The following is a 9,258-nucleotide window of genomic DNA, read 5'->3' on the forward strand; positions in this document are numbered from 1 at the left end:
CATAGGCAGAAACCTCTGAAGGAAAATCGGAAGAGGACTCCAAGCAGTTTTAGTGATGACAATGTCATCACCTCTTTATCCTCCACGAGTCAGCGTATGGCCAGTAATTGGCGATACGAAGAACCTACGGGTGATGAGAGAGACATAATGTCATTGTTATCACCGTCTAAGACTCTGTCGCTACCAGCTGTTGACGGGCATCGCCTATTAACTGGATGTTTTTAGCTGCATAATAGACACTTAGCCAATAAAGTTTACAGCCGATAGCATTTTCACTTACTTGTTTCTGTCATAAGATCTCCAACCCACCCAACACAAAAATTAGCTGTTGATTTGGTAAATTTAAAGCAGCACTGCCTGCCCTAGTTGTGAAATACCTGAGCCTTCTAAATATATTCCACTTTCCCGGTTGAGCATTTAATGCAGGGGAGTGACACAGCCACGCTCAGAGGCTCCTAGCAGGTCGTGGTAATTTGCACCCCCTTCCCTGCCCACCTTTGCTGCTGGGTCCAACCCAGACCAGACCTGCTTCACCCCTCACTACCCCAGTTCTCTGAATTCCCCACACACCCCTGCCCAGAGGCCTGAGGCAGGCACCCCAGTGTCATCCTTAACTCTTGGCCCTTATACCACTACCCTCCCCCCCCACCGCCATCTCCCATTAGACATCATCTTCTTCTCAAGCCTGCTGATTTTAGAAGCCTGGTTGCTTTTTTTTTTTTTTTAATGCAGATTCCTAGGCTCCAGAACCAGAGACTCCACTTCAGTAGGTCTAGGGTAAGACTCGAGGATCTGAAACTCTGGGAGTGGTGTGTGGGGATCTGTATGTTAAACAACCCTCTTCCCGCTCTTTCCTTGGGCCTCGTTCAGCAGCTTCTAACTATCTACACTCTCTGCCTCCTTTCCTTGCCTTCCACTAACTGGTTCTTTCTACACACACAGTCAGCATCTTTTCCAGCACACAAATCTGAGCATGTCGGCCCCACAGTTAAACACCTACAATGCCTCCCTTGCACCCAAAGGTGAGTCCAGCCCACAGTGCCAGGTAGGGTCCAAGGCCCCTCTCTGTGCTGTCTCCCTTCCCAGCTCCAACGTGCCCATCAGCGCTGCTCACACTGCCCCCCAAAGTGGCCCAGGGACAACAGACATGGTCATGCTGAGATGAGTTCTAGGTCAGTGGCATCACCAGGCGTTCCCAGGGACTATCTGCTCTCGGATGAAGGGTTAACTAGAGAAAAGTCGCTTCCTTACAATTTTCTTCATTGACGTTACAATCCAGTGTGAGTATGGCCCCTTCCCTTCCCCAGGATTCACATCCCTGCCCATGACATGAGGGTGGAACTGGATTCTCTCTTGGGACTGAGCCAAGGTGTCATCAGCATCTTGATTACCCATCACAAGGAGTGATGGAAGGTGGTTCGCTCTCTATCTGTATTAGTCTCCTGCAGCTGCGTAACAAATGACCACAAGCCCAGTGACTTCAAACAGCATCTTCTAACTACCACACGGTAATGTGGGTCAGAAGTCTGGTAGATTCTCTGCTCTAGGTCTCACAAGAATAAAACCAAGGGGACAGCAGGGCTGGGCTCTTTCTCCAGGTCCTGGGGTGAAAGCCCTCCCAAGCCCCTTTCAGGTTGTTGGCAGGATTCATTTCTTTGAGGTTACTGAGACTCCACATCCTCATTGGGTGCTGGTTTGGGTTTGGTCTCTACTCTCAGAGGCCACCGACACCTCTCCTCACATGGCTCCTTCTATTTGCCAAGCAGCAACAGCATGTCAAGTCCTCCTTATGCTTGGGACCCCTGTGCTTTTTCTTTCTGGGCTCCTGTGATGACACAGAGCCCACCAAGGAGAGTCCAAGATTTTAATAATGCAGGATAATCTCCTTATCTTGATAAGGTTGACCGATTAGTAACCTTCACTGCATCTCAAAGGTTCCTTTTGCCATGTAACCTACACATTCATAGACGTGACCCCAGGGACAAAGGTGATGGGGTTCATTTAAAATTCAGCCTACCACACTTCATTGTTAGGAAATCTGAAAGGTTAGCTCCTCTTGCCCGCATCAGTTCTTCAGGGAACATTTCCTGAGCAGGTCCAGAGATACCATGCAAGAGCTCTCAGAACAGCAGCCTTGCCCTCTAGAGGCACACCATCTGAAAGGACATGGACAGGGAGAACCAAGTGCCAAGCCTATGCCAGGGCTAGAGCAGAGGCCTGGCGGGGGCAGGCTTTTCATGCACTCAGTAAGAAGCTGGTCTGCACAAGGGTCCCCAACCCCCAGTCATCCAGGCTGCTCGCAGGTTTTGCTTTATCTGGAACCTTCTGTACAGTGATTCATTTGCCACGTTCTTTCACTATGCTTACATAGAAGCAATTTACATACTGAAATATATCCAGATAAAGTGTAAGGCGGCTGGAAGTTGCTTCGATAATGGAGTGTGGGAAGAGTGGGCTGATGATGGTTGGAGCTAGAGAGTGGGATGTCAGGCACCCATCTCTATTTCTGGGCTGCATTTGGACGTGTCCACAGAATAAAGCTGAGTGCCGAAGACCTGATGCTTTTGAACTGTGGTATTGAAAGACTCTTGAGAGTCCCTTGGACTGCAAGGAGACCCAACCAGTCCATCCTAAAGGAAATCAGTCCTGAATATTCATTGGAAGGACTGATCCTGAAGCTGCAACTCCAATACTTTGGCCACCTGATACGAAGAACTGACTCATTTGAAAAGAGTCTGATGCTAGGGAAGATTGAAGCCAGGAGGAGAAGAGGACGACAGAGGATGAGATGCCTGGATGGCATCACTGACTCGATGGACATGAGTTTGAGTAGGCTCAGAATTGGTGATGGATAGGGAAGGCTGGCATGCTGCAGTCCATGGGGTCGAAAAGAGTCAGACACAACTGAGCAACTGAACTGAACAGCAAAAAGAGATTGGGAAAATGTATTTATAAAAGATCATGTGTTTCATCGTAAATGGGAAAACCACTATCATTCACCATAAAAATTTGTCCAAAAGTACATATAATTAAAAGACAGCAAAGTGGTCATATTTCAGCAAGGTTACTGATGGGTGTTTTCTCCCTGTTAATACTCCCTCTTAGGAAAATTAGCAAGTGTCAGAGTTTTAAGGACTAGTACCCAGAGGGGCTTTCTCACTGAGATGGGTTTAAGAAGACGTAACAGTTTCCTTTGGGCCTTCCCTGGTTCCTCAGACAATAAAGACTCTGCTTGCAATGCAAGAGACCAGGGTTCAGTCCCTGGGTCAGGAAGATCCCCTGGAGAAGGAGCCTTCTGTCCTCTCTTTCCTCAGCCTGGGGGATCCACTACCTTTGTGCCAAGATGAAGGAGGACCTATTTTTCCCCAGGTGCCCACCGGGGGCTGAGTTGGAGATGAGTCGCCCACTTCACCCACTGCCACTGATATCCTCCAGAGACTGGGTCTCTGTGAGTCCCGGATGCCCTGCCGTGGGGTTCCCCTGAAACCAGCCTCATGCAGGGCTTCCCTCCTGCCTCACAGGGCCCGGGACCAGGAAGTCCATCCCTTCAATGTTCACCTCAAAGGGGCTGAGTGGTGCTTCAGGGACCATGACTCAGACGTTTGTATGACACGTCTTGTCAACCAAACTAAGTCATCCCTTCTCAGGGTGTGATCAGGGTCCATTGGAGTTCTTGCAAAAACAATTACTTCTTTCAATTCAGCCTGAGAGCTGAGTTGATATTTGAAGAGTGGAGGTATCAAATATTCATAAAGTGAATACATAATTCTTATTTGGAATATTAATTATGGGAAGGGAACAACAGAATCAGTTGTTGTTGTTGTTGTTTTTTCTATTAAGCCCTGATGAAGGAGCTGTCCCCAGACTCTACTAAAAGCCTAACACAAATAAACAAGATCCCACATGCGGCTGCCTGACCTCAGTGAGGATGTGCCCCAGGCAGAGGCCACGATAACAACTGGACCTAAGAAAAGGTCATACCTGGTCTCTCTAGGGCTTTACAGTTCACAGACACTTCCACATTCATTCAGTCCTTTGGGTTCCTGTTGTTGTTCGGTCGCCAAGTCGTGTCTGACTCTTGGCAATCCCATGGACTGCAGCACACCAGGCTTCCCTGTCTCGCACCATCGCCCAGAGTTTGCCCAAGTGCATGTTCTTTGAATCGGTGATTCCATCCAACCATCGCACCCTCCGTTGCCGTCGTCTTCTGCTTTCAGTGTGTCCCAGTATCAGGGCCTTTTCCAATGAGTCGCTTGGGTCCCTGCTGTTGCTATTGTTGTTGCTAAGTCGCTTCAGTCATGTCCGACTCTGTGCGACCCTATGGATTACAGCCTGCCAGGCTCCTCTATCCATGGGGTTTTCCAGGCAAGAATACTGCTGGAGTGGGTTGCCACACCTACCTCTTAAAGGTCCATATTGGATGTGTTAAGACACCTTTATATGAAGAAGCAATAGGCTCAGAAAAGGGCTCCCCAGGTGGCACAGTGGTAAAGAACTCGTCTGCCAATACAGAAGACTCCAGTTTGATCCCTGAGTCAGGAAGATCCCCTAGAGGAGGGAATGACAACCCACTTCAGTACTCTTGCCTGGAAAATTCCATGGACAGAGGAGCCTAGCAGGCTGCAGTCCAGGGAGTCGCAAAGAGTCAGACAAGACTGAGCACACACAGACTCAGAAAGAGAAAGGGTCTTGCCCAAGGACTCAGCTAAGCAGTCCTAACTGTAAAGGAAGGATCCAGTCCAAGGCCAGTGCTTTCCCTACTAAACCCTCTTCACTCGGCAGAAGATCTCAGCCTTATTGCAGCCCTGAGGAAATGCATTCCTACCCGCGTTTTACAGATAAGGGAACTGTAGCTGAGAGGGCTACAGCTGGGCCCCTTCTTCCCAAACGCCCTGTAACATTCACCCACCCATCCTTCTACCCTCGGGAGGCTCCTGGCACCCTAGGACCCTGACTCATTTCTCCAGGATCAGGGGCACACGAGGATCGTGGTGTTCGAGGGTGTTTTCCAGTCCTCATTGCTTTCCAGCTCCGTAGTTCAAAAATATCAACACACCGGCACCACAGAACACAAGGTCTTCTGCACCTTGGCTAACTTCCTGCTGACTCAGCCAGGCTGGGAAAGGGCCAACTGTGGTAACTTCTCTGGCCGTGTGAGAGAAATATTTATTGTTGAATGGTCCTCTGTTTAATAAAATGCGCTCAGAACCTCTCTGCTGGGCAGAGAAGATCCCACAAGTGTGGCTGTCATCCCAAGCCTGTCCCTTTCATGCCGGATGATTTGGGGGGGAGTGCTGCCTTCTCTCTGGGTCTAGCAGGGCTTTCGTCTTCTCTCTGCAGAGGCCGGGTGCAGCCACGATTTACAAAGGCTGGAGCAGAACTTCTGGTTCCTGTTTTCACCCTGAGGCGCTTTTCCTCGATGAGCCTGGCCAAGGTCTTGACCCCTCGGCACCTCTGTGTACCCATCTGTGAAATGGCTAGAATACAATGCAGGTGTTGACTGACATGTAAAGAGCCTGCCTCTGATCAGGACCAGGGCGCTCCTCCCTGGAGGCCAAACCGTGGCTCTCTGTAGACTCGAAAAGAGCTTTTGAAATGCCTGAGCGTAGCAGAAAAAACGGCAAAGGACTCTGGGGCTCATGAAGACCACCTCTCCTGTTCAGTTGTGTGCGAGACTTTTGATGATGCTTATGGGAACAACTAATGATGCTAGTGGAGGTGATGGAATTCCAGTTGAGCTATTTCAAATCCTGAAAATGATGCTGTGAAAGTGCTGCACTCAATATGCCAGCACATTTGGAAAACTCAGCAGTGGCCACAGGACTGGAAAAGGTCAGCTTTCATTCCAATCCCAAAGAAAGGCAATGCCAAAGAAGGCTCAAACTACCGCACAATTGCACTCATCTCACATGCTAGTAAAGTAATGCTCAAAATTCTCCAAGCCAGGCTTCAGCAATATGTGAACCGTGAACTTCCTGATATTCAAGCTGGTTTTAGAAAAGGCAGAGGAACCAGAGATCAAATTGCCAACATCCGCTGGATCATGGAAAAAGCAAGAGAGTTCCAGAAAAGCATCTATTTCTGCTTTATTGACTATGCCAAAGCCTTTGACTGTGTGGATCACAAGAAACTGTGGAAAATTCTTCAACAGATGGGAATACCAGACCACCTGATCTGCCTCTTGAGAAATTTGTATGCAGGTCAGGAAGCAACAGTTAGAACTGGACAGGGAACAACAGACTAGTTCCAAATAGGAAAAGGAGTTCGTCAAGGCTGTATATTGTCACCCTGTTTATTTAACTTATATGCAGAGTACATCATGAGAAACGCTGGACTGGAAGAAACACAAGCTGGAATCAAGATTGCCGGGAGAAATCTCAATAACCTCAGATATGCAGATGACACCACCCTTATGGCAGAAAGTGAAGAGGAACTAAAAAGCCTCTTGATGAAAGTGAAAGTGGAGAGTGAAAAGGTTGGCTTAAAGCTCAACATTCAGAAAACGAAGATCATGGCATCTGGTCTCATCACTTCATGGGAAATAGATGGGGAAACAGAGGAAACAGTGTCAGACTTTATTTTTCTGGGCTCCAAAATCACTACAGATGGTAACTGCAGCCATGAAATTAAAAGACGCTTACTCCTTGGAAGGAAAGTTATGACCAACCTAGATAGCATATTCAAAAGCAGAGACATTACTTTGCCAACAAAGGTTCGTCTAGTCAAGGCTATGGTTTTTCCTGTGGTCATGTATGGATGTGAGAGTTGGACTGTGAAGAAGGCTGAGCACCAAAGAATTGATGCTTTTGAACTGTGGTGTTGGAGAAGACTCTTGAGAGTCTCTTGGACTGCAAGGAGATCCAACCAGTCCATTCTGAAGGAGACCAGTCCTGGGATTTCTTTGGAAGGAACGATGCTAAAGCTGAAACTCCAGTACTTTGGCCACCTCATGCGAAGAGATGACTCATTGGAAAAGACTCTGATGCTGGGAAGGATTGGGGGCAAGAGGAGAAGGGGATGACAGAGGATGAGATGGCTGGATGGCATCACTGACTCGATGGATGTGAGTCTGAGTGAACTCCGGGAGTTGGTGATGGACAGGAAGGCCTGGCATGCTGCGATTCATGGGGTCGCAAAGAGTCGGACACGACTGAGCGACTGATCTGATCTGATCTGATGGGAACAACTCCTGTCTGCGAAGAACGGGGTGAGAGAGCTAGTTTCAGAAAGGAGTCCTTTACAGTATATTAGATTCCAAATCCCAGAGACCAGAGACCAGGGGGATTCATCATGTTTCTGTTACCTCAATGGTTGCAAAGAATGATGTCAGCATGATGCTTTGTGGAAGAGGTGTACTTCCACATGCCATAATTAGCACCTTGATTCTTGTCCCTTAAGCCCTCCTGGCTTGCCCCAGGATTGGATATGTTCAGACTGGGAATTGATCACCAGCTTCAGAACTTCACTGGTGGCTCAGATGGTAAAGAATCTGCCTGCAATGTGGGAGACCCAGGTTCGATCCCTGGTTTGGGAAGATCTCCTGGAGAAGGGACTGGCAACCCACTGCAGTATTCTTCCCTTGGAAATCCCTTGGACAGAGGAGCCTGGTGGGCTACAGTCCATGGGGTCACAAAGAGTCAGATGAGACTGAGTGAATAACACTTTCGCTTTCACACTTCAGAACTTCTGCAGCTGAGATGACGGAGTTGGGGAGTGGGTGCTTGTGCTTTTAATCCATCAACCTCCCCTTTGTTCATCCAGGACTGGCTGGTTTCCTTGTCTTCCCCAAGTGTGCCCAGCAGGGGTCTGCACATGGAGGGTGACTGACAAACGGTGCCCGGCGTGGGACAGGGGAGGCAGACAGGAGGTCTGGGCTCTGTGGACTGATGACTCTTTGGCCCAGGCCTCTCTCCCAAGCCCTGTTACATTCCATGGCCAGGGCAGAGGCAGGGAAGTTCATTTTCCCTCAAAGCTACCCCAACCTCCCTGATCCCATCTCAGACCAGAGGACCCAGTGAGGAGTCTGGGAATTGCTTTGCTCTCCTCCCTTCTTTCCAACTTCCAAATGGTCTCTTGATTCTGTTTGTTGACAGCTTGAGGCTTGCCCTCTCCTCCCACCCCATTGCTGTGGCCCCAACTCAGGCATCCACTCCTATTGCCCAGATTCCTGCTTCCCAATGAGTCTCTTTGCCACCAGCCACACAATCTGTAGTAACCAAAACCCTCCAGTGTGACCCACAATCTCAGCCTTGCCACCACCCAGCCCCCAGCCCACACCTTCCTTGCTCTCCTAACTGCAGGGAGAGCAGTTATCTGCTTGAGGTTTCAACATGCCTGGGCCCTCCCTTCACCTGGGAGGCTCTCCCCACCTCTGCCCTCTGCATTTCCCAGCCCTCTCTGTGGTTCGATGGGACCATGTGGCAGATACTGGTCAGGGGATTGCCAGTAGGATGGTGCGTGTCATTTCTGGCTGAAGCACAGAAGAGGAGATGGGCGCTTTCCCTGTGCTGTCTGGGGAGGGGTGGACCCCCCAACCCCAGGCCAAAGCAGACTTCAGCACTGAGTCACCGCAAGGCGGACACCTCATGGCCAGTCTTTCAACATACATGGCCTGTGTGAACACAAAATCACATGTGTCAACCCCCTAAGATGTGAGCCTTGCAGTGACTGTAGCAGAGGCCGCACCCACCCAGACTGATGGCCTGGGGAACTCCCTTCTCTCTTCCACCCATTGAAGAGCCACCCGTCTAGAAGGGAAGGAACTTGGTCATCACCATCCTTGTGGTCCCTGTCGCTATCATCATGCTGACTGTCTGAATGCTTTACACACATACCCCATCTCATCCAACCCTCATGATCAGGTATATACTGTTTCTTCCTCCCATTTTTCAGACCAGGAAACTGAGGCTCTGAGAGGTTATGTGGCTTGTTCAGTTGCCCAGGTTCCAAGGGGTGGTCCATCCAAGCCCACAGCTGATGTGCCCCAGCGCTGCTGGATCCCTTCCGTATCCACGTCTCTATCCCCACACCCAGCACACAGTGGATCCTCGGTGAAGTCTGTCGACTGAATCCCTAAATGATGCTGACTTTCTGGCCTTCATTTTGTTGTAGGAGACCTCAGGGGACAGGAGCTTCCCTGGTGGCTCAGACAGTAAAGTGTCTGCCTGCAACACGGGAGACCTGGGTTCGATCTCTGGGTCGGGAAGATCCTCTGGAGAAGGAAATGGTAACCCACTCCAGTACTCTTGTTTGGAAAAT

Source organism: Bos taurus, chromosome 26 (genome assembly GCF_002263795.3).
Source record: "Bos taurus isolate L1 Dominette 01449 registration number 42190680 breed Hereford chromosome 26, ARS-UCD2.0, whole genome shotgun sequence".
In the NCBI taxonomy this organism is placed as follows: Eukaryota; Metazoa; Chordata; class Mammalia; order Artiodactyla; family Bovidae; genus Bos; species Bos taurus.